Source organism: Corvus hawaiiensis, chromosome 13 (genome assembly GCF_020740725.1).
Source record: "Corvus hawaiiensis isolate bCorHaw1 chromosome 13, bCorHaw1.pri.cur, whole genome shotgun sequence".
Classification (NCBI taxonomy): Eukaryota; Metazoa; Chordata; class Aves; order Passeriformes; family Corvidae; genus Corvus; species Corvus hawaiiensis.
Window position 1 is genome coordinate 20,013,204 of NC_063225.1, and position 24,497 is coordinate 20,037,700.

Sequence of the window (24,497 nt, forward strand, 5' to 3'; positions counted from 1 at the left end):
TGGAGGCAGCTAATGAGGTCCCTGGCCCCGATGAGAGGTGCGAGGAGAGCACAGATGCTCCTTGGCCAGCAGCGATCCCACCCATCGGGCACAAGGAGCACACAAGGGACAGCAGTTCCCGGCACAGCCCTGGCACCACTGGCGGGGACCTGTGGGCAGCTCCAGGGAGCCGTCTCCAGGGCAGTGCAGCAGCCGGCCTTGGGGCCAGGACCCCCGGCAGCCCCCAGGCAGTGTCTGCACAGCCACACAGCACAGGGATGGTAGGATACCCTGGCCCAATGGAAACCTCACCGAGCTGCAATGAGCAGACTGGGGGCACTCCCAGATTTATTTTTCTCCCCCTGCTCTATGAAACACCCTTGAGCTTATAAATACTCAGTTGGGAGGAAGCCAGAACCCCAAGCCTGTTCTCATGCAGACCCCCAGCTTCCCTACGACTTAGCCACCCCCTGCCCTAGGGACTAAAAAAGGAGAAAAGCCAAAAAATCTTGATTCTTATAGCTAAAATCAAATGTGTCATCTCAGTAACGAATTGGCCTGCCTGCCTGGCAGAAATTGCTCTGTTAAAATATATATCCATATTATTCTTTTTGAGTTGCCTTTCCCAAATCTGTTCAAAAATGGGGAAGTTTTCAAGTCCCCGTGGACAGGAAGTCTTTCTGCTCCCTTCCCAGCACCTAGCAAGGTAATTATCTGCCAGGAGCCCCGGGCTGTGCCACGGCTGGTTATACTGCTAATTAGCAGAAACAAGCCAGTCCCCCGGGGCACCCCAGGTCCATCCCTATCCCACTCTGCCTTCCTCCTCCTCGCCCTGGGAGGCACAGCACAGCATCTTGTGTTTAACACCGGGAGGGCCTTGTACTCCTCCCCTGGATGCCAGAGGTGCAAAGGTACTCCTGCCCACCCAATGGACAAGGGACAGAAGGACCCCAGGAACTTATCCACTGCCAAGAGGATGCTCCTTGCCATGAGGCAACCAGGCGGATGAGGACACCATGGAGAGCACTACTTCTGCTGGTACCAAGAGACTTACAGAGTGCGTAACTTAGGGTCTGTTTCAGCCTCTTCTGGAGGGATACTTAGGAAGTGGAGGCTTCCCAAGAAGTCTTCTCTTCCCAAAATGAAAGGAAAAATACTCTGATCTTGGAGGCATTTAAATCTCCCCCCGTGGACTTTTCTAGCTCTCGCTCCTCACAAGTTTCCCCGTCTCCTCACCAGGCAAAAGGCACATTCAAATAAGCCAGAAGCTTTGCCAGGAGAAGGGCAGAGCATGAGCTGCCAGTTGCCAGAGTGAGTGTCTGCCGAGCGGCACGGGAGGCAGGAGCGGTACAGGAGGCACCCAAGGGGAGTGCTGGCAAGATGCCCCTCGTGCACGTGATGCGTCGGGAGGAGCATCTCCCAGTGCCTGGCCCAGCGAGATGGGAGGGAGCCGTCAGAGCCCAGCCACCCTACCAGGATGGCTTCAGGCTGCCAGGATGCCTCGCCATCATCCTCCTCATCAGCAGCGCCAATGGGATCTCAATGGAACATGCGGATGGGTGCGCTCCCCACCCTTGGATCACAGAGCGCACACCAGATCGGTGATCTGACCAATGTGGACGGCAGCTTGGGCTCTCCAGATTTACACCCATCCCTTCCTGATGCTTCAGTGCAAGACGTCCGAGGCCCCACGCCACCAGGAGCAGGGACCTTGGATCTTAAGGGAGCAGCAACAGCAAGAACTGGGGCTGTTCCCAGCACGTAAGCTGGTCACCCAGCACCGAAACCTCCCAACCTCCACAGCCTGAAGCTACATATCAAAAGCTACACCAGGACTCAGAAAGGAACTCCAGATCATCACTTCAGGGGATCCAAGACTCTGCTGGACCATACACACAGGTTGTCTGCCATCCCCCAGAGGTTCCCTGCTCAGGCTGGATATCCCACCCTGCCCCAGGTAGGGGTGAAATAGCCCTCAGCCAGCCAGTGCAAGCTCAGAGCTTGCATGTTCCCAACGTCAATCCCTGCCCCCTGCCTGCTCGTTTCAGCTTCCCCAGGAGATGCAGAAAGGGATGAGGCTGGTCCTGCATACCAAGGCTGCCCCACAGAAAGAAAGCAGTGGGGTATCTCCTGCTATTAACGGGCAGGATCCCAGGCAGCCCCTGGAAACACCAAAGGCAAGGATGAGCACAGGACTCATTCCCATCACAAGGAAGACAGGATTACCCCCCCACTAAACCCCCCCTCTTACTGCAAGGCTCTGGGGCCCCCAAATGTGTGGAGCTCCTCAAAGGCTGCACCACCCCGGATGGACAGGAGGAACAGGCACTCACCCGGGCGCCGTTCCTGGGTAACTCAAGCTCCTCTTCCCATTCCCCCCACTCAACCAAGAGCGAGACCAGCTTGCAAGCCAGCACCCGCTGCTCCACGCTCACCTGTGCTCTGCCCCTCCGGAGAGCGGCTTGGAGCTGCTCAGCCTTTGCAACAAACTCCCTTCCGCAGCAAGACATCAGCCTTTGGGTGCTGCCTGCCCCTTCCACGCGCTGGCTGCTCTGCCTGCCTTGGAGATTTTTTTCCTTTTTTCCCTTCCACCCTGTAGCGTTTTGAACGTGCAGATGCCCCAGCTTCTTAAAATTCAGCCTGGGGGCGTGGGAAGTGTTTTGGAACATGCCCAAGCTGTCTGCTCCGTGCGTGCGCGCTGCTAAAAACGATCCACGTACTGCCCCCATCTCCTGCACCGCTTGTCAGCGCCGCCGTGCCTTTCCAAAGATAAGCAAGCTTACACACGCAGCCCAGGAGCAAAGCCCTGGGACCAATCCTGTTGGGGCAGGGGGAAACTTCTCTGCTCAGGCACCAGGCAAACTTTCCATGTAGCAGTGGACAAGGAGCAGAGTGCCAGCTCTAGTGGAAGGTGTCCCTGCCCATGCTAGGGGGGTGAAATGAGATGATCTTTAAGGTCCCTTCCAACACAAACCATTCCATGATTCTATGATGGACAACCCTGGGAACAATGCCCTTGAGCCAGTGCTACCTCCAACCCCTCTGCATCACAGCGAGGCTGGAGCACCACTGCTGTCACAGGGAGAACACATGAAAAAAGCCCAATTTACTTGCTGTTGAAGGATGCAGCAGCAGGGGAACACGGCCACCCCCATTACCATGGGGTAATGTCATGGGCTGCACTATGAACATGTTTAGGACACCCAGCTCGGCAGCCCTGCCTGACAGCTGAGCATCCATGTGGTAGCACGGTCCAAGGGAGCGTAACGCATCTCCTCCCCAGCAATTCCCAAGGGCTCCACCAACAAATAATCGAGCTACAGAGATTTGACAAATTAACCTGTAAAACACTGCTGGCAAAGCCCAGCTTGTCTGAGACACCAGCAGGCAGCTCTCAGTGGGGCATCCAACCAAGGTAACGGAGCAAGGCCAACACACACCAATTCAGAGCCTGGCTCCAGCCACCACCATGCTAAAAAAAAAAAGGGGATATATATATATATATCTCCCAACCACTGAGGTTGTGATTTGGTCAGAGGAGATGGGCTGAGCCCTCCTGCCACATGTACAGTGTACGATGAAGGCTCTAGGTCCCTAAGGGAAAAGGACAGCAGGGCCAGCTCCAGCCCAACAGCCTGGCTCTGGATTCAAACACAAGCTGCTCAAAATCAGTGACAAGGTTGCTTTTTATTTTGCTGTTAAATCCCTCTGGCAATCTGGCCTTCAAGTGCTCATCAATCCATTCAGGGTCGTCTCCCCCCCACCACATCACCACTCTGCAAATTTGAGTGAAATTGATATTTTCCTATCAGAAACATGGAATTTCAAACACACAGAACACTGGATTTGAAAGCTGACTTTTGTTGGGAAGGTGCCTGCCTCTTTGTTCACAAAAGGGCTCATTTTTCCTGGAAAAGGGCCCAGATTTTGAGTGAAAGATCAATAACATGCAGAAAACGGGTCCTTTTATTTAATTTTGCCATGATACCAGAAAGAAAAGAAAGAATCCAATGCTGAGACTGAATGACTTCAAAATACTTTGCATTTGTTTACCCCAGTGTGACGCTGGAGCATCTACTCAAAGGAGCTCAATGGGAAGGATGCAGCCTTTGGGGCACCCCTAGAGCGTCCGTTTATCACCTGCTGGTACCCCACCAGGGACAGCATCCCTGGCACTGCTCCAGTCCAACCCCAGCCCTTTTTTGGGGGTATTGTTAGAGATTTAATTGCTGCTTCCTCTCCCCTGCCCTGTCCAAGGAGCTGTCTCACCAAAATGCTCAAGGATGACCTTCTGCCTACAGTAATCATAAGGAAGGGTGAATCAAACTTTAACTACAATTACAGCCAGGGTGGGGGGAATAAAGGAAAAAAAATGCATCATGAAGACACAGTATTCAAGATGCCGTGCAACAGTCATGACATGCTGCATCCTCCCCATCCATATGGGGGAAAACTAACACTTTGGCAAATTTATGAGGATGTGTGAAAGTGATTATATTCCTGAAAATATCTCAAGTGGAACGGCCTACCTGGCATATTTTGTTAGTCATGAAACACGCTCCCTCCACCGACTGTAGTTTGTGGCTTTCCATCTGCTTAAATACTTTAAATACCAAAACTTTCTCCTTTTTTTTTTCCCCAAGCTGAAATAGCACACCAGCAGCAGAGTGCTGACTCAGGGGCGCGGGACGAGGACATGCTCACCACCAGCAAAGGGATGGAGAAGATGCCACACCACAAGGGCAGGCGAGCAGAGGATTCACCGCGTGGGTGGTAAGTCCTGCCCCTGGCCAAGAAATGCAAGAGGTCAGCTTGTGTTAATTAATTAACTGAATTAATTGAATTAGTGTCCAGCAAGGGAGCACCAAGTGCAAATCAAAAGAATATTATTTTGGGTCAAGTGTGGACATGAAAGGGGAAAGGTTAAAGGGAAGAAATAGCACTGTCTGGCTGTTTCAATTTCATCTGGCCAGGAAAAAAACTGTAACAGTTGTAAAGGTTACAGGTCAGTGCTGCCAAGCCCAGATTTTAGCAAGATGGGGTTTATGGGCACTTGTTCCAGGGCAGTCAGCACCCTGATCCCCCCTAGTTCCTGCTTTCATGGGGAGTGATGCTCCTTTTGTCCTGGGGGAGCTGGAGAAAAGGCTCCAAGGCATCAAGGGGATCTGAGGCTGCTTCTCTCCTGCCCTCTCCTGCTCTTTAGTTAAGAGTTTCTATTTCAAAGCCCTGGCTGGAGTTTCTCTGGCTGCAGTGGCTGCAAGTGGGGTGGGCATGCACAGGGATGCAGCCAGACCTCAGCACTGGTGCAAAGAAAACCCAGCCGAGATTCCCAATGTCAAAGGAGATGGCCAAGGGGCAGCCACAGCAGCAGAGAAACATCCCCCAAACCATTTGGATGCAAGCCCATTCCCACCAGGGAGGTATCCTTAGATGTGCTTGAGGGTAGTGAGGCCCTGGCACAGGGTGCCCAGAGCAGCTGTGGCTGCCCCATCCCTGAAGTGTCCAAGGCCAGTCTGGACAGGGCTTGGAGTGACCTGGTCCAGTCGAAGGTGTCCCTGCCATGGCAGGAGGTGGGACTAGATGAGCTTTGAGGTCCCTTCCAACCCAAACTGATTCTATGATTCTGTTATCGGGTACCCTAGGAAAACTTGGAATACCAACACCATGATTTATCCACGAAGGGATCATTTTGAGTCATCGAAGCAGCTATCTACTGGTTGCATGAGGCAATGGCAATTGTGCCCCTCAAAGCAACAGTGAACAGTACTCACAGTGTCACTACAGTGCAACTACTCTTTGCCTGATTATGGAGAATGATCGAAGTATGGGAGCATCCCAGCTGAATCACCTCCTCCCCAGGGCGTGCAGGCTGCCCAAGAGAAACCCCAGCTACAGATACACATAAAGTGGAGCAGAGACCAGTGGAATATGATGAACATTTTCCCAAATGGCAGTGCAAAGCTGAATATTAGGTGATTTGTGGCAGATTTCCTCCGAGAGAAAATCTCTCCTACCATGGTGGTATGTTTTCACAGCTCATTTGGCTTTTCATTTGCTGAACGGCTTTGTGCTGTTCTCCCTTGCAGGACAAGGCCTCATCATTTGTGTTTTCTAACGGGGTTTTTTTTTTTCTCCTAGGAGAAAACCATCTCTCCTTCTGCTCTCTGTGAGCCTAATTCCACATCTCCAGCTGTCGTTCAAGGGTTTTGGAGTTACTCTCACTTTTCAGGGGGATAAATCACGTTGGAGGGCAGGGGTTTTTTTCAAGGTCCAATACCTGGAGAAGGAGTTTCTCCTTCCAAATGCAGATAGTCCCTGAGAGAAATAATCTCATGGGAAATTATCCAGTACAAAGAGGGTTTATTGCATCTTTTCACAGGCTCTTTCTTACTGACAATTGATGAGTTCATAGCTACCAATATCCATTAGAGGGTTTATTTTATTTCTTGTTAGAAAATAAAAAGGCAGAGCCCAAGAAGAGTAAAACCAGCCACAGAGGCTGAAGACTGACAGGAGCTGCCTGGCAGACAGTGAGTGAAAATGCTCTGACAAGATGAAATGTTTTTTCTTTCATTGAAATCACTCCCTTTCCGAATGACTAATACACAGCTATCGCACCATGGATATTTCCAGAGTGATGAGATGTTTTTAAAATATCTCACTGTGCCTCAAAATATCTCACTCTGGCTCAATAGATCATCCAAAACACCACCCACGGAAATCATAAATAAATAGATACTATAGTGCTGTAAAAGAGCAGACTGGCCAGGGCAGCATCGTTCATCGGCGAGCTCAATGAGGCCACTGAACCCCTCCCCTCGGCATGTGGCTCCTGCAGCCAGGCTTTGTGGAGATGGAGACACCAAGCCTTTGCAAATGGAGCTGGGCACCTCCTACTCTCCCAGCACCTTCACAAAGCTGTCCTGCACAGCTCCTTGATGGCAGAGATCTCTCCTTAAATGAGCAAACTGGATATAAGAGGTACATGGACTCCATGGTCCACTCAACTGCTTGCACTCAACAGCACAGCGGCCACCAAGAAGGCAGGTGACATTCTCTGGCCCATGGGCCATGCCTGGAAATCCATGTGCCCCTTTGGGGACCCCCACTGCCTACGCAACAGCTTCAAACCTCAAGTTGCAGCAACCAGAAACACTCCATCCTAATCCCTGCTCCGAAACGCATCGCTCCCATTGGGAAAGGGATACCCATGCCCTGTGAACAGCTGGCGTTGGGTGATGCGCTGGTGGGATGACTGCCAGCCCAGCAGCCTCCACATCCCCTCGCCCCAGGCGACAGGCACCAGCCCAGCACAGCACTCACTGCACAGAGCCAGGAAGCTCCCATGCTCCTGACAAAGACTCTGAGGGACTGCACAGAGCCAGGAAGCTCCTGCTCTCCCAACAGACTCCAAGGGATTGAACCGAGCCAGAAAGTTCCCGCTCTCCTGACAAAGACTCCGAGGGATCGCAAGGAATGAATGGTTGCAAAGCTGACCCCAGGCAGCTGACTTTTCACACATTTGGATGCATTTGCTCCAAGCTTGGAGAGGAAAAAAAGCAGCAAAATGGCAAGAAGAAATCACGGAGCAGGGCTGACTTGCCTTGCATGTATTTCAACCATTCTGTGTGTGGAGAGGACTCGTGCCAGATCCCTGTGCCATTGTCCTCCCTGCAGGGAAGAGACCAGAGTCCCTTTCCAGGCTTGGATCTCGGTGCAAGGACAACTCTGCTTGGTAGCTCAAGCAAAACTCACAGAGAGTTGGAGTGCAGACATATTTTTAAAAGCTCCCTGGATCCTGGTGTCCACAGCTTAGATCCAAGCCAAGGAGAGCTATGACTCCCAAAACCTCAGCCCAGCCCAGCCCAGCCCAGCCCCAGCTCACTCTGCAGGAGCCGAGTGTGCTTGTTCTCTTCCCCAGGAATCAGGCAACACTCTTTGTTTTGCTGTTTGAAAGGAAAGAGAGCAAATAGTTTTGAGGAATTGAAAATGGGCTCCTTTGCTTTTCTCAGCAAGATAAAAAAATGGTTCAGATCACCCAGGCTGTGCTATTCTGAAGTTGTTTCCTCCTTAGTGGCATTTACTGAGGGACATTTTGAAACTTTGGGAGATGAAGCAGCCTTTCAGAACAGGAGTCAAAATACATCCTTTGGAAACCACAGACAATCTGATCCTTATCGTCTTCTTTTCAAAAGGGCTGAAGCTACTTGTCCAGCACAGCAGGAATTGGTGGAGTCCCTGGGTTCAAGGAAGGAAAACACCTTGCCATAGAAATTCAATCCTACTGCTGAGGTAGATGGGGAACCCAGCAGCAATGGCCCATTGGCATCCAATCTTCACAGAACTCTGCCAGCCCCAGTCCTTCCTGTCAACCTCTGCTTGGCTTTTCCCTACATTTCCCCTTCCTCCCACTGGGAACAGGCAGCACTGAGAGGCCGAGATGACAGAGATGCTGCAAAGGCAGGAGGGAGAAAGACAAGGCCCTGCATTTCCAATGAAGATAGCTCCAACATCTGTCCTCAGCCACAAATGTATTCACCCGCACAGACACACTCATCAGATGAGGCTCTAAAATATTTACTGCCCAAATATCAATCCTCATAAAGCGAGGCAGCCATTTGGGCTCGGGGAGGGGGAAGGAGATGGGGCAGGTTGTCAATAATGTCATAACCACGGGCAACTTTATGTTTCTCTGGAAATGGCCAAGGAACACGCAGCTTGACAGATGTGCAAATGGGTAATGCAGGCTCCCTAGTTATGAGCATGAGGATGTCAAGAGGAATAGATGAGCAGTAATTCAAAGTATATTGGGCTTAGAGAAGTACATGGGCATCGTAATGAATGCGGGATGGGCACTGCGGTGGAGGGAGGGCTGAAGGAGGATGAGGAGGGAGTGGGATGCTGGCCAGAGAATTCAGCCCCTGTGGTGCTGGGGAGTGACTGAAGGGACCAGGCTGGGCATTTGGTGGGCAGAGTCACGCTGCCATGGGTGTTACTGCACCGACGGATGTGTCAGCCTGCCTGCTGCTGCCGGAGGCGGGACCAACCCCCAGGCTCCTTCTTCCTCCTTCACAGCTGCATCTCTACACAAGCCTCTCCCACCATTGTGCCACCTTTCCTTTCCCTTGCTGTGAAACTCAAAGTTTTAGCCAAATACCTATATTTTTCACCAAGAAGAGTCAAAAAAATCACACCAAGGAACCAAATTATGCTTCAAGTTTAGTCTCAGCAGAACTACAGGTTTTATTTTTGCCCTTATCTCCAAACTAGAAAACAAACCCGACGCCGTAGCAAGGGCTGCCGCCGCCCCCGGCGCCGCCTGCGAGGCGCAGGCACTGCTCACACCTCTGACTGTGCCTCGCCCGGCATTTCCCCATGCCACCTCGGCGGGCTTTAAAAAGCAGCATCACACAGACGCACGCTACACCCCCGGCCGCGCGCTCCCGCCCCAGAGGCGCGAATCCCAGCCGCACGACAGACCACGGAGGGTGGCCAGCTTCCAGCATGAGGGGCTGCAAAGAAAGGAAAACCAATTTAACTAGGGATGGGATGCTGGGACATTCTTCTGCTCAGGTGTTTGGTTTGCCAGAGGAGTGGGGCAACATGGTGCAGAGAGGACCATTAGCCAGTCCCAACCGACCTCATGTGGCCAGCCCAGAACAGCACACACAGACATTTCAGCTCCACTCATTTTTCCAAAAGATTCTCCTCCTTCTGCATTTCTGGCAGTGAAATTCCCACTCTCCCACGTCCTCTGATGCTCTTTGAAGGGACGCAGTCATTGGCTACAGCAGTGGAGCCACGCACACCCTTCCTCCCTCTCAGCTCCTGCAGAGAAGTTCATCGTTTTTCCACACCCTGGTGCTTTCGGAGCTGGGGGGAATTACTCATGAAGGCAAGCAGGCACCCCACATACCAGCTATCACCATAAAGGTGGTTTTTCCTGTGGAAAAATCCATGAATCACTGTACAAGTCAGTCTGGCTCAAACCAAGCCACAGTGCTCACCACTGTTTATTGAAAAGAATTAATCACCAATCTTTTTCCTGGCTGATTTTATGAAATATGACTTATCCCAACCACTCACTACTACGTTGTTACAACATCCAGCTGCAAACATCCTCTGCATGTGCTCTGGGAACCTTCCCCATGGCTCACGGAGTGACACAGTTTTGTTAGGTCAAATGACCAATGACTGAAAAAGCTTGAATCTTGAAGGAATATTTCCTACAAGTGTCAGACTGCAGATTTTCACTCCTAAGGTACACTTCTGGCACTGGCTGTTCCTGCAAAGGTGTTGCTCAGTGAATAATCCCACTGGAGCTGAGGAGCATTTCCAATGCTCAGTTGCTCAGTGAATAATCCTGCTGGAGCTGAGGAGCCCTGGGGTGTTGCAGCCCTGGGCAAGGGGTGACACCAGGAGGAGGCAGGGGCACAGGCAGGGTAGGAGCTGACACACAGAGCACACAGGTCCTTTGCCTTCCATAAAAAACACTCTCTGCCACCATCCCAACCAAGCCACACACAGGTAGGTGCCAGGAAGGGGAGGCAGGGGCTGACATCGCTCTGCATGGCTACAGCAGCTCTGACCCAGAGAGACAACCAAGTGGTAACAAATCCATAATGAAAAAATCTCTTTTTCTTTCCAAAAAATGTCCTTGTTATAATTTCCTTCTCCTGGCGGCACCCTCCTGTGCACAAGAGCTCGGCCATGACACAGTGTAAGAGCAGGAAACTTCAATGCCCATGGTTGCGAGAACAGAAAAGAGAGATAATTGCACTTCTTACAGCAGCAGTAACTTATCTTGGGGAAACTTTCACTGCTAATGAGGCCATTCTGTTCAGACATTCAGCAAGAGTTGAGAGGGCTGGTGCTGCAGCCAGCCCATGGTGGGTGCAGGCAGAGGGCAAGCAGGGGTGGGAAAAGCAGCCCAGGAAACCACCACCATTGTCCCAGTCTCATCACTTTGCATCTTCCTGAAGCTCAGTTTTCCAGTGCTAGCACTGTACCAGTCAGCTGGCTTTAATTTATTTCTCCTCAAAAAAAAAAAAAAAAAAAAAAAATCCCACTACATCAGCTATTGTCTCCTCTGCCTCCTCTTGCCTTTGGCTACATGCCGGTTTCAAGGCATCTCCTGGCAGAGCTGCACCTGCCATCCACTCCTAGTCCCCTGCAAAGGATTTTCTTTCTGCATCGGTGCCCACACCCATACAGGTCCCAGGGAGCCCCTGGCTGGCACTGCCAGGGGCAGCTGGGGACAAGCCTCTGTGTTGACGAGTGCCAGCTGCTGAGCAGGATGCCTGGCCTGCAGCAGCTGGAGGCAGAGGTAGCGATTTGTGTGCTCACCTGGAAAGGCAGACATCCTCTCATCCCTTGCAGAGCTGCTGAGAAACCAGCTCCTGGCTTTTTTCCTAGGAGTGTAACATCACCATACTCCAGCTGCTAGGAGAAGATGCAAAATCCCCTCTCCCTTGGGTCCGGACAACCCCATGGCAGGGGCAGAGGTGAGACAGCTCTGCAGGAGAGCCAGCATCCAGGAAAAATGCTTGGAAGGTGGCAGTTGCAGCCAGATGGGATTGCATCTCCTGTTTTGAAGGGAACCATGGGACAGTGCCTGCAGTGTGGCTCTGCTCTGGCACATCCCAGGCTGAGCCACCAGCACCAACCTCGCTCCTCATTGGCAGGCCAGGCACATGCATCCCTGTGGCATGGGGCTGCTCTTCCTGCAATCTGTGTACCCAAGCAGCAGCAGCAGCAGCAGGACGGCTTGGAGAAGTAGACCAAGAGTGGAGAAAAGGAGGGAGGAAGGCCCAAAGCCACAGCCAAACACAGCATCGCAGCTCAGGCTGCAAAGCCAAGGCTGGCAGCGTTGCTCCAGTTACCTGCACGACCTTGAGAGCCCTGGACAAGCTGCAGGGAGGAAAAGGAAAGCCTCCAGTGGCAGCTCTGTGTGTTCATAGGGACAGGAGAAGTCAGGGAGGGGACAGAGGGGTGGGTGCCATTTGGGATGTGCCACCCCAGCAACAGAGCATGCCAGATGGACCAGGCTGCTTTTACCTCTGTCTCAGCCCCAAAAAGGCAGCTCACAACCCCCACACCTTCTTCGGACAGCATTTTGTGGGTCCTGGGTTTGTTCCCATGGGAGCACATGTGTAGGAAGAGGTGAACACATCGTGTCACTTGTCTAGGACCCAGTACAGGGCAGCAGGAGGGGGAGTAGGCACTGCCTGTGCTCTCCAGAGGGAAGGGCAGCCAGCCCCTCTCTGCCTGGCAGGAGACGCTGCCAGCACAGAGGCATGCCCCCAAGATCACAGTGAGTGTATCTCGAGAGCTCAGAATAAATATTTAAAGGTGGAGGGAAAAAAAAACCTGTTTGTCTCTGCAAGCAAGTTCTCTGTCTTTGCTCTGGGATTTGAGACAGAGACAGAAAAATGACAAAGGAGACACAGGTTTCAGCAAATCATGGGCACATCAGAAGTGATGGCTTTCAGATGCCAGCTTTGCTGCAAGACAAAACCCGGCCAGATGCCTGACAACCCCGACAGCCATCAGAGACTGCAGGTCTGCCTTCCCTCAGACACATGGGGCTGCAGTGAGCCCACCTTCTTACACCTCTCCATTCCAGCCAGGGATGGGAGCCAGGGTGTTCCCCAAATCCCTTTCCAAGCCAGTAAGAGCTGGTCCTGACCTGTGGCGACTTGTGACCCCTCCTTACCCTGTCCTGCAATCACGTACAAGGTGATGGGCTCTGCACCACAGTGTCGGACAAATGTTCTCAAATCCCTGTCCCCACAGCAGAGCTCTGCCAGAGGAGAAAACCATGGCTCAGCTTTCTCCATGCCTCGCATGAGCGATGGCTGGGGGGAAGGATGGGAGGTGACAGCTCTGCTCAGCTCCCAACAGCCCCGTGCTGGGCCATCGCTCGGAGGCAGTGGCCGGAGCAGCCACAGAGAATGGGATGTTCTGTATCACAAGGCTGTCCTTAGGATGCTTTTATTTCCAGAGAGAGCTCATTAGCTCTGGTTGTGCAGGAGTTCAGGTTTTTTTTCTCCCTGTTACCAAGAGCTGGAAAGCTCCACTGAATAACATCTCTGAGCACGGGTGGAACAAAGACAGGGCATGGTGGGGAGAAGAGCAACTAAACCAGAGATAATCAAAGCTGCTGCTGCAGCCTTACATCACTTACAATCTCCATCTCCTTTGGATTTCCCAGCTGGAGTGGTCTCTGCTTGCTCAGCCCCACTCACCATAGCACCAGGGCTGCAGGGCTTGGCTCTGCTCTGCTCCAAGAGGGAAGAAGACGCAGAGGAGAGTTTGAGGTGGCAGGGAACTGGGCTCAAGGCAGCCCACTGGATCAGATGGGATGCCAGGAGCTACAGGGACTAAGATGCACTAAGCGACGAGGAAGGCTCTGTCTCTGGCACTGTCACAGGAGGGGTTTAATATAGGCACATCCTACCCAGGGATGCTCCAGCTGTTATGCCTTGCTGGAGTCTGGAACAGCCACCTCCTTACCAAGCCCTGACACTCCTCTCCCATCACCACACGGTTCAGCACACGCTGCGGGAGATGCAGCCGAGAAATCACGTACCAACAGCAGGAGATAAGCCACCTTCCCAGATATGATCACAAACCCCATTATCTCCTTAACCCTTATGCATTCACTTATCCATCCCAGATCTATTCCTCCTTATCTAAATTCTCCTCCTGTTCTTTCCCATCTCTCACCATGGTTGGTCTCGAAGCATCACGGCCTCTCCAGAAGCGACGGAGGCAGCAGGAGAGCCTGATGCCCCGGGCAGCCACTCACCACAGCTAATGGGATACACTCTGATTGACTGGCCCCAGCGATTTAAAGTTAATAAAATGTTAAAAGCAGCCCTATAAATCACCCATGCAGAAAGTGACCTGGACAGGAGGCCTAACGAGTTAGCAGAGGTTTTATTTAAAAGCCATTTGTCTGAGAAGTGCAACACAAAGAGTCAAATAACTCTTAGGAAAACAGCAGTGATGGAGCTACTGGGAGGATTAGAGCTGGCTGGATATTTACAGCCTGAGGATGTCAGTCTTCCCAGTGCTAACTGGCCCCTGCTTACCAGCTGGAGCATCCCAGCTGATCCCAGCTCCAGGTAGGGAGCTCCCAAAGAGAACCAGGACAAGCCAGATCACAGCTCTGACTCGTCTTTTTAGCTCTCTGGGTCCACTGTGACCTTCTCACAGACCTCTCAAAACAGGAGTCTCATGCCCATGTCCATCCTGTGATAGGCTGGTGGCATCCTCATCTTCCTCCAGGCCCCAGCTCCCCTGCCCTGGGGATCACACAGGGAGAAGCTGCTCTTCTCATATGCTACTGCACACACATGCTGACATCTCTGTTTGCATGGAGAAGCTTGATAACAAGAGGCCCCAAAAATCTCAAACTCCAAACCCACCCCAGAAATCAGGTTTTTGGTTTCTAACCTCAATTTCCACTCCTCAGCCATGAATACTGATTTTGCACCCATCAGGAGGGCAGCTGGGCCACACCACCTCAGCCCCTGCTCACTCCCCACAAGCTGAGCTCTACTTTTTTAACCTTAAAAAAGCCCTACTGCCAAGTGCAAGGAGAAGACTAGAGTGTTTCCCGAGGACAGGGACTTGGCCCCTTCCCAAATGCTCTCCCCCAGCCACCCCTTACTCTCCCATCACAGGAAGCCTCCAATACCCCAAAGGCCTTTTACAGTTGGGAGAAAAGGCGGCTTGTGCTTGGGAAGCCTCCAGAGCATCGTTAAGAGGCAAATTATAGACAATTATCCTCGGAAGTACATCAGGGAAGCAGAGGCAGTCACAAGGCACCAGTCCCATCCAAGCCTGGCTCCTTGCAGCAGCAGAGCAGTTTCTAAAACTATGAGCAAATTCCAATGGAATACGGTCTGCAAGCAACAGGTTTCACCAGCAGCTACCCTGCCTTCAAAATCACCTTTTAATTGCAAGAGAAGTTCTCACCCCCAAGCCAGCACTTTTCCCCCCAGCAAGATGAGAGGGAGACGAGTAGGTAGGAGATGCAACAACACAAGAAACAACCTGATTTCGCTTGAATTTGCCAAGTGAAATTGGGTTGCCTTTGCTTTTCACGAACATCCTTACCTTGGCAGGGCTGCGGGAGACTGGGTGCGGGCGCAGCCGGTTCTCCTCGCCAGCGATGAGCACCTTCCAGGGGGGCAGGGAAGCCTAAGAGTGCTGGGGGGCTGCGGCCAGGGGGCTGCTCCGGTGGCTCTGCGGGCGCTGAGGGCGGCTCATGGCTCCCGGGCACAGGGGGCTGTGGGTGGGAAGGCACAGAAGATGTCAGTCTGGAAACACGTGGCCACAAGCACACACCAAGCAAACCCAACCCCACAGAAAGGTTGACCTGAAAGTTAGGAAGGTAAAGAACTTAATATATTAGTATTTTTCTGTATTGCTCTTATTTCCCCATCTCCCCATCATTGAGGAGAGGAAACCAGTGGGATCTGCTTTGATCTGGACATTAAGTAGATGTGGATACCTAAAGAGGTCCAGCACCCCCTGAGGGGCTCCTGCTAGGCACAGGGTGATTCTTGGGAGCAGTTTCCAGAGGGTGTTATATGCTTCCAGCATCACTAGTGGGGAGGAAGAGAAGGTACAAGCTCACCTGGGCAAGCAGCCCCTGGCCCACGCTGATGCACACAACCATGAACATGTAAGAGAAGGACCCCCCAGCTCAACAGGCCCAGCTGGGGGTCTCACAAGGCCAGGGGAGCTCTGTCCATTGCTCACAAGTCAAGGGATTCCACTGGCACCTCAGAAATACTAAGAGAAAGCAGGTCCTTGACCTGCTGATCTGTGATCACTCCTCCTGAATTCAAAACTGAAAGGGAAGCAAGACCCTTTGCTGATGGAGGTGGTACATCCACATCCACCCATCCTCTAACCAGCTTCACCTTCACATGCAGCACTCTCCTCTCCAGCAAGACTTTGATTTAATACCTTTATTTAGTGGTGAGGTCCCCAAGGCAGAACTCACATCCTCTTTTTGCGTCTCAAATAGTTTTGAGCAGTCAGTGTTTAACAAATTAATAGTACAGTGATGGCACCTTGAAAAATAGACTGTCCTATCCACAAAAGGGGCCGCATCTCCCAGTTACTCCAAAGGGCAGTGCTTCAGACCTCACTGAGCAAACTGCATTTAGACACAGCCACCTTTTAATGGCAATGATGTGATCCTGCTACGGCTGCAGCCACAGAACTGATAGGGTTGAAAGGGACCTCTGGAGATCATCTAGTCCAAGCGCCCTAATTAAAACAGACCCTTAAAAATTATTAAAAGCACTATTACACATCTCCCAAATGACGGTGTTACTGAAAATACAATACAATAACCCCCACTCCGCCACGATGGAGATGAACGGCGGGGTGAGGGTCGGGCACAACGGAGCAGAGCCCCCCTGCCCCGGCACCGCCACCCGAGCCCGAGCCCGCAGGCCCCGCCATCCCCCGTGGCACCGGGAGGCCCATCGGCAGCCAGGCCCAAACTTCGGCAGGCCCATCGGCAGCCAGGCCCAAACTTCGGGTCGCGGGGGCCAAACCCACCCCGCCGCCTCCCGCCGACCCATCCACCGGCGACAGCAAAGGCCACCGCCGCCCCGCGCCCTCTCCGCGGGGACCCCCGGGGGCCCTTCCCACGCCCACCCCGCACCCCGCGCCCCGCGGAGGGGAAAAGCGGGTGTGGGGGTGCTCACCCGTTCCCCCTTGTCCCGCAGCCCACGCTGACCTGCGGGTGCGGTGCCCCAGTGTCCCGGTGCCCGGTGGCCGCGGGCTGGCCCTGACACCCACACGCACCATCGAACATGGTGGCCAAGTGTATCCCATCTCCGCCTATCTCCACACTGCACAGCGGGAGGGCAGGCGACAGGAGGGGTGGAAGCAAGTTAAAAAACACCTCTTAGCTCAGGTATTTTTTAGCAGCCATCCCCTACCGGAGGGCTGCCGTCCTACCCCAAGTTACCAGCTAAGCTCAGCAGCTCTCTGTCATGAAAAGTATCCACGAGGTTTGCAGTGGAGGCTGGCAAATATTTGCCAAGGATTCTTCCAAATCTCCAAGCCCGCCATGAGCTCGCTGCAAATTTGTTTGCTGATCGTGGTCCTTGCGCTAATTTGCAAATGGAGAGCAAAGAAAAAGGCGGCTGTACGGTGTAGGGGAAGGCGAACAAGCAGGATCCTATTCCGTGGAGAAGGCAACCCCACCGACCCTAACGAGGGCTCATTAATTAACACCTGCAGCACTGGTGTAACACCCAGCTCCTGATGCTGACTGTGACTAGGGAAGTGATCTCTCAGCGCAGGCACCACCAGGGAATGGGAGGATGCTGCAGGGGATGGCAACAGCAGCACCTGCAGGGTGTAAGGGCAACAATGACCCCAGTCCGACCTCTCCGTGTGGCAAGTTGCAAAGAGGTGCTGGGAAAGCATCCTCTCCCCTTCCCCAAAGCAGTTCCAATCAGTTTCTCCTGTGGCTTCTCTGATTTTGGCACCTTACCAAGTTCCAGCCTAGGCCAAGCACACTGCTAATTAGCTGCACTAATTAATCACAGTTTCCATAGTTTATTCTTTTGTTCTCGCACAAACACCCATGCTGCCTGGCGTGGTGAGCTGCCATGGCATTCATGGAGCACCAGCACAGCTGGTGGAGCTGACCCCAGGGAATGTGGGTCATTGGCTGCTGGGCTCCCAGCTGGAGACCAGAACAGAACCCACCTCTGGTCCTGCTGGGAACTGAGTAAAAAGCCAAAGCCATCAATTCTGGGTTGAAACAGTACAAGATTCACAACCCCCCTCACTCTTCCAGCCTGGAATTGCTCATGCCAGCACAGCTCACACCATATTTCTGAAACTTCCAGGAGGCCAGGGGTTACTGGTGGGTCATTTAGTCCATTCCCCCTTTGGGAACTGGGATTTACTGTGCCTAAAGCACATCTAGTGCTCAAGCCTGGCCTCCAACATCTCCAGCAAAGCCAATTCTACAGCCACCCTTGGCAGCTTCCTGAGGCTGCTGCCACCAGTCGAGCCACGGAGCAGGCTGCATTCACTTGCCACCATCCTTGGTCCCTCCTGCAGTCACCAGTGCCACAGCCCATTCTTCCTCTCTCCAGCCTTGGGGATGGCTGACTGGCTGTCACTCCATCAGATCCCCCCAGGGAGACACCCCACACTTGCTCCTAGGAGTGGGCACAGCAGCCGGAGCTGGCACACAGCCCCGGCGCAGAGGCAGCCATCCATCCGCCTCTCCCCTGGCTAATCCCACCGAAATCCTGCCTTTGTGCTCATCACATCCACTGCCTGAGCATTAGGCACCCGCCGATCCCAAGCTAATCTCCAGAAAGCTCCCTCCCCAGGGGGGTTCCCCTTCCCTGCGCAGCCCTGCTACCCCAGAGGCACGGGGGGACAGAAGGACATGCCGGCTGTGATTCCTTGCCAGCACTGGCAGGATGTGCTGGGAATGAATCCAACAACCACTCTGCTCACTCCCTGTTGTCAGGGATTTTTTTAACCAGGTATTTTAAAAAAAAAAAAAAAAAAAAGACACCAAGGGGAGAAAAAAAGAACTGTTAGTCCAAGGGAGCCTGTGTTGTTAAATTCAGAGAAATCCAAGTCTCAAGTCCAACAGAGGCCAAGGTTTCCGGGCTTTGACACAGCTGACAAGCTAGAGCACAATGAGAAAATACGCACACAGAAATAGCCAGGCAGGATAAAGGATTTACTGCTCCTTTCACAGAAAACAAAAGAATAGGCTTAAACTCACCATTTAGGAGTGGTAAAAAAAAAAAAAAAAAAAAAGAAAGAAAGATAAAAACCAGATCTGCAGCAAGAATATTTGAGTACAGGATTACCAGGAGGTAAAGAAAAAACAGATCCTGCTTGTCCTGGGTGCAGCAGGGCAGCAGCATCCCCAGGGACCCTCTCCTCTGACCCCGCAGCATCTTGCAGTGAGCACACACACAAAGTGCCAGGTTCTCACCTCAGAGCCACCCAGTCAGTTCCCTCCTGCCCTGCCCTGCCCTGGGTCAGCGCGTCCCACCGCAGCCCACATCCCCGCGTAGCCAGCTGTCGTGCCAACATCTGCACAGTCTCCCCTCTGGAGCATTTCTCCTGGGCTGATTCTGGCTGTAGGATTGCCCTCTTCACTCAAATCCCTCTCCAGGGTCCACTACCCCAGTGCCAACCACCCCAGCTAATGAGGCAGGGGCTCCCTGCCTTTCAGACAGGCTTTTCCGTGATGGGAAGGCTCCAGGCTCTTGACTGCCCTCCCTTTCATGAGGAAGTCGTCTCAGAACACCTCTTACTGAGAAGGCCTGATGGAAAGAGAGCTAGGGCTGGCAGGGGCTTTGATGGCTTCCTCCCATCATCTCTCCAGGTCTGTCCTCATTGAAGAAGGAAGTTTTCAGTTCCCTCAAAGTTTCCTCTAACTTGTGATGAAAGAAAAACTCTTTGGAGGACAGACATGAACTCAGTTTCCCTGATGAAAGTACTGCAGTGGGATTTTTTGGGTTTCTTTTCTTTTGAGTAGCGCCAGCCAGAACAGAACTTTGCAACCAGGCAGGCAGAAGGTCTTACCCTTTCCATGGCAGGAGACCAAGTCTCCCAGCTGGAGACTAGGACAGAACCCACCCCTGGTCCTGTTGGGAACTGAGTTAAAAGCCAAAGCTATTGATTCTGGGTTGAAGCAGCATGAGATTCACAAACCCACTCACTCCATCAGCCTGGAATTGCTCATGCCAGCACAGCTCACACCATATTTCTGAAACTTCCAGGAGGCCAGGGGCTACTGGTGGGTCATTTAGTCCATTTCCCGTTTGGAAACTGGGATTTACTGTGCCTAAAGCACACCCAATGGCTATGGTCAAGCCTGGCCTCCAATATCGCCAGGAAACCCAATTCTACAACCTTCCTTGGCAGCTTACAAGCTGCTTAATTGCCCTGATAGTTATGCATTGAGGGTTTTTTTGTAAAAAGCAGCTGATTTCTCAGCAGCAACAAATACTTGGGAAAGCTTTCTCTCTGGCAAACTCTCTCTATTGTTCATCTCTTTCACATAAAACATTCCTAATGAAGAGGGAAAGCAGGATCTTGGCTTCTTTCAAAACAATCTGAAATATTATATTAAAAACATGCACTGAGTGTTGACATATTTAGTGCATTGCTTTATAAAGCAAATTGCCCAAGCTCATTCAGAGCTTGACACCATTAAGACAGCACAGAACTACGTGACTGGGAGGATACCACTGCAAGAAGTGCCACTTTGGGGAGCTATGGAGCACCTTGGAGCAGCCAGATGGCCTTGACTCCATCCCAGTGAGAAGTGGAAGCCACCAGCATCATCCCCTAAGAGAGGGATGCACGAGCAGCACTCAACATGCTAATGTGACAATTACAGCAGGTTTCAGACCCATGAGTCCTCCCCACCCAAACCCTCAGCTCTTCATCTAGGCATCTTCAAATATCCAAGGCTGGGAGGACGTGGTATATACCATGCCAGGCTCTGACCGCGATGGATCTGTGCTGTGGGAGCAAAGCTCAATGTCTCCCTCAACACACCAAGCCAAATCCCTTGGAAATGGAAAGCTGGCTGTGGTGGCCAGCCAGGTTTCTCTCCACACTCGGCATAGGCAGGGTCCCTACAGAGCCCCCTCCTCTCCTGCAGCATCTTTGAAGTGCTCCAGGCTTCGCTACACCAGGATTTTCCAGACATTAAGCTGATGCTCAGAAAACAAACAGACACAGAGAAAGCTCTCATTACAAGGCTGGTTCATGTCCAAGAGCAGCCCAGGGGCTGGCTAAGATAGGCAGTGGTGCTTTAACAGCCTCTCACCAGAGGCCGGTGTGAGCTATGGCTCCCTGTGGACTCCTGGTCCATGCCAGCTCCATGCTCACTTTGCAGGAGCAGAGCAGGAGAAATGAGCAGGTTTTATGGCGCATTGGCTCTCCTCCAGGGACCAAAAGCTTTGACAAAGCCACTGCATCCTCTCCCGCTGTGTGGGTGCCCAGACATTTCTGGGTGCTTCTGGAGATGCTGCCGGCCTCAGTAGGGACATATCAGGGGTGATGACCAGCATGATCCCTACCTGATGTGTGTGGTGGTCCTGGGGGGATCAGTTCTTCCCCTCCAAGCAGGAGATCAGCACCTTATGGGGTCTGAGCACAGGGCAGGCAGCACTGCAGCCATAGTGTGCATGACTGTGTTCAGGTTCATTTACCTGTAACCTAACTCCATCTGCAGTGTGGGCAGCTGACACAAGGGCCTGGCTCCCCAGGACAGGTTGGTGCGGAACCAAAGATGACTGCTGCCCCATGCCAGAGTGACACTAAAACCCCTCAAGCAGAGCACAGACCCTCAGAAGACCTGGTGTGCCTCAAGCTCATTTAACTCAGGACCCCAAGCCCTCCAGGAAGGTCCAGCAACCCCTCATGGCTTCTACCCTCTCCAGCCCCTTTTGGGTTTATCAGCACCAGTGAGCAGACAGGCTCCCTGCAGCGAGATCCACTGAGCACAAGGCATCACAACAGATCAGAGAGACCCGGGACTCCTCCTCATTTATATTCCCCTCCAGCCACAGCCTTCAACATGGCTGAGGAAGGCAAGGCAAGGCCTATAGAGAATGCCTACAGATTATTTCTCTCAGATTCCAATTTATTTTCCATCATTAATGTCTTTGAAAGCCCAACACGTCCTGCAGACAGAAAGAGCATGTTAAACGTGTGCACGGTGGAGCTGCAAAACCACGGTGAACACGTGCCTGGCACAGGTACCCATCCCGCCAGGGAGACTGGCGTGGCCAAGGGAAGGGCTTCACTACCAGCAAGCATCACTCTTGCTCAGCAGAAGCTGCGGTAGAAGCCACTTATCCCCTCCAGAGAGGTCCCCACCATGCACAACTTGAGCCTGGGAAAGCGAGAGCATCATTCTGGAAAGCAGAGGTACCACAAGCCCGGTGCTGAGCATTGCACAGCAGCAAAGAGAAGGCAGGGCTGGGGGAGAGTGACTTGCATGAAGGATGAGAGGAGCTGGAGTCTTCCGTAATGGAGAGAAAATTTCTTTCGCCAACTATCCGCAGTTTTAAAGCAATTACATTTGGGGGGAAGCCGAGAGCATGTCTGCGCGCTACGCGCGTAGCGGGTGTGTTTTGAAATACAAGAACCAAGTCAGAAAAAAATAGAAAAAGAAAATGCCATTTAAAAAAAAATATTTGACGCAGTAGGCACTGAGAGGATAAAGTATTTATAGCTCAGGGAGGGGACAGATACTGGAAGCAGCCAAACATCCCAGCAATGGGACAATTGAGAGGAGGTGGGGCAGTTTGCTCCCACTGGTGGTCCCCTTCCCCACCCCGCACATGGGAAATCCTCCTTGGGAAGCTCTGAAAACACAGCAGCTGAGCGCAGCCTGGTCCAGCAGAAATAAATAGAGTTTGTTCTAATCAAAACACTGCTCGCCTTCCACTTTATCTGCTCATGCAGTAGGGTCAGTAGCAAAAGTCACTCCAGTGACATCAGGGTCAGGTCTCCATGGGCTTAAACACCCTTGGGAATGTGCTCCCCTCAGCCAAAACATGGAGCTGCCTTAATACTTCCCCTCACAGACCTGCAGGCTGACCCAAAACCCAGTAAGCACCCAGCAGCTACCAGTTAAAGCCTTTTGAGGACCAGATTCAGACTGGGAGGCAACAGCTTGATTTGGCCACAGATAAGAAGCTCCTTCAAGCTGTAAAAAATACTCCTGATCTTCCCTGCAAGCCGTCACCTTTCACCACCATCCTTTCCCTCTAATCTGCTGTAATTAGGAAGGATCCCAGGCCATAAGCACATCTCCTCTAATGACCAAGGTGGCAGGGCCCGAGCTGCCCTGATCCCTGGAGCTGCTGCACTGACTGCTGCCGGCACTGCTCAGACATCCAGTTTATCAGGACGATGTCCCTTTTGCTTTCTGGCCACGCGCCTTCCCCTTGTCTTTATCTGCTCTGGGGACAAGTGTGGGAAGCGGAGAAGTGGCATCCAGGGCTGCTGGTGACAGAGTCCCTTTTCAAAAGATGTTGTTCAGCTGTTATTACCAACTCTCACCAAGTGGAATTGAGACATGAAGTAGATTTGTGCCCAAGATAATGGCGTTTATTAGACAAGCTATTGAGGAGAAAACAAAAGCTAACAGTGGAGAGCCACTAAGAGCAATGCCTAAAGAGAATCCATCACGAATACAAAGAGAAGAAGTGCTAATAGTTGGTGCTTCCTGTCAGTGATTTGAAACCTCAAGCAGTCCCTTAACAACTCCAGGAGAGTGAAGGTTAGTGTCACCCAGCAAGAGGTGACAAACAGCACCAAGGTGTCCATGCCCTCAAACAAAGCAGCATCCAACCCCTTCTGCTCTGGTCAGATGTGGCTGAGCATCTCTGCCCCAGGGTAGCCGCCCTCAGCTCACCCATAATCCTTCTCCTCACCTGTATCAGCATCACATAATACCTGTACGACACAACACCTATACTATATGCTCCTAATGCACACAAGGATGCTCCAGAGCAAGGATCCCAGCAGGATTGCACCCCACACCCTGACCACAGCAGGATGGCAAGGAAGGAGAATTTCATCTCTGCACCCCCTGCAGCAACCAGGGCCCTTTTGCTAAAGCCCCATGGGAAATACCTTGAAAATCATGGATCCATCTAAATTTTCCTATTGGAGACCATCCCCTTCTTTCCTCACCAAAGGAGACATGCTCCTGCAAAACCTTCCAGTAAAAAAATGCATTTTTTATGGGAATGAAAGTCTTCCATAGGATCTTCACTGGCATGCTGGTTCAGTGCCAGCCAGCCCAAGCCCCTGGTGAGATTAGCTGGAGCCTGGCACAGTGCTCACACCCTGAGGCACAGCTGAGATCTTTGGGAAAACACAACAGAGATCACGGCTGCTAAACTGCTTGTCTGGGTCCTTGGCGATTTCTACTTTCCGATTTCCAGCCCAGACAAACAATATGGGAAGCCCCCAAATCCCCAGTCTCAAGGCTAGCCCAAAGAGACCGCCAATTTCACACCCAGACCTCTTCATCCCAACCCTCCTTTCCTTTGCTAGGATGATGCTCAAGGGCCAGGCTGGGGCAGCAGCACAGGGTGATGTGGAGGAGGGTGAGCCAGGCAAGAGCGTGAGGGCATCCATGCAGCCCAGAAGCTCCTGAGAAATTTATTGCTTGTGACACGCTGTCAAAGCAAGGCACGTCTCATTAGTCAGAACCGAAGCAAATGAGAGGGCTCCATCGCCAATTAAAAATTAAATAAATAAAGAAGGGGCTCACCACCTCCCCTTCGGCCCTCTTGGCGAGTGGGAAACCCAAGGCAAGGTGTAACACAAGTCTGAGTCACAGCTTCTCCCCTTCCCAAGATGGTGAATTCCCCAATTCCAGCAAGCAGCAGCAGCTGGGAGCAGCCAGTGACCACCACAGCCTGGCTGGATCTGGCACAGCCAGATGGAAAACAACAAGC

At 52.3% G+C, this 24,497-nt stretch overlaps 1 protein-coding gene across 2 annotated transcripts in view; it reads right to left on the reverse strand.

Moving 5' to 3' along the window:
* The window catches only part of LINGO1 (leucine rich repeat and Ig domain containing 1), a 153,728-nt gene that overhangs the window by 123,510 nt on the left and 5,721 nt on the right, over positions 1-24,497 (reverse strand). Inside the window, exon 2 of one of the 2 annotated variants that reach the window (XM_048317690.1) lies at positions 15,106-15,277. The gene's annotated coding sequence lies outside the window, so the exon portion shown is untranslated. Of the gene's footprint in view, positions 1-2,414; positions 2,531-15,105; positions 15,278-24,497 lie in introns of those variants that run through there. The other variant, XM_048317691.1, reaches the window with a different exon arrangement.